At 52.0% G+C, this 1,307-nt stretch overlaps 1 long non-coding RNA gene across 1 annotated transcript in view; it reads right to left on the reverse strand.

The window, feature by feature from the left end:
- Positions 1–1,307, reverse strand: part of LOC107307386 — a 27,850-nt gene that overhangs the window by 14,073 nt on the left and 12,470 nt on the right. The window contains exon 4 of the long non-coding RNA XR_001552390.2: positions 243–301. This is a non-coding gene — a long non-coding RNA (uncharacterized LOC107307386). The remainder of the gene's footprint in view (positions 1–242; positions 302–1,307) is intronic.

Below are 1,307 nucleotides of genomic sequence, written 5' to 3' on the forward strand. Positions count from 1 at the left end.
GGATCTTAATGGGATCTTAATGGGAATCAGTGGGATCTTAATGGGATTTAATGGGATTTGATGAGAACTTAATGGGATTTAATGGGACCTTAATGCGATTTAATGGGATTTAATGGGATTTAATGGGACCTTAATGGGATCTTAATGGGATTTAATGGGATTTAATGGGACCTTAATGGGATCTTAATGGGATGTAATGGGATGTAATGGGATGTAATGGGATCTATGGGGCCGTGACCCACCTCTGTCTGGTTCCGTTCTGCTGGTGGAGATTCGGGGCTGATGGGGGAGTTGGGGGGAACTGGGGACAAAACGGACCCAAAATCACCCCAAATCAACCCAAAATCCACCCAAAGGGACCCTAAATGGACCCAAATGGCCCTATTGACCCCATTGACCCCATACACCCCCATAGCCCCCATAGACCCCATTGACCCCATAGCCCCCATAGACCCCATTGACCCTATAGACAACATATCCACCCCATAGCCCTCATTGACCCCATAGACCCCATAGACCCCATAGACCCCATTGAGCCCCATATACCCCATAGACCCTATAGCCCCCATTGACCTCATAGCCCACATTGACCCCAGAGACCCCATTGACCCCATACATCCCCATTGACCCCATTTACCCCATAGACCCCCATTGACCCCATATCCCCCCCAATGACCCCACTGGTGTCCCCATTATCCCCATAGACCCCATAGCCCCCATAGACCCCATAGCCCTCATTGACCCCATAGACCCCATAGACCCCATAGACCCAATTGACCCCATAGACCCCATAGACCCCATTGACCCCATAGACCCCATATCCACCCCATTGTCCCTATAGCCCACATTGACCCCATTGACCCCATACACCCTCATAGACCCCATAGACCTCATAGACCCCATAGACCTCATAGACCCCATAGACCCCATTGCCCCCATAGACCCCATAGACCCCATTGACCCCATTGACCCCATAGACCCCATAGACCCCATTGACCCCATAGACCCCATAGACCCCATTGACCCTATAGACACCATATCCACCCCATTGACCCCATTGACCCCATTAACCCCATAGACTCCATTGACCCCAGAGATCCCATAGACCCCATTGAGCCCCATATACCCCATAGACCCTATATCCCCCACTGACCCCATTGACCCCATATCCACCCCATTGACCCCATTGACCCCATTGCCCCCATTGACCCCATAGACCCCACTGACCCCATATCCACCCCATAGCCCCCATAGACCCCATTGACCCCATAGTCCCCATAGACCCTATTGACCCCATAGCCCCCATT

The sequence above is a fragment of the Coturnix japonica genome, unplaced genomic scaffold (genome assembly GCF_001577835.2).
Source record: "Coturnix japonica isolate 7356 unplaced genomic scaffold, Coturnix japonica 2.1 chrUnrandom575, whole genome shotgun sequence".
Classification (NCBI taxonomy): domain Eukaryota; kingdom Metazoa; phylum Chordata; class Aves; order Galliformes; family Phasianidae; genus Coturnix; species Coturnix japonica.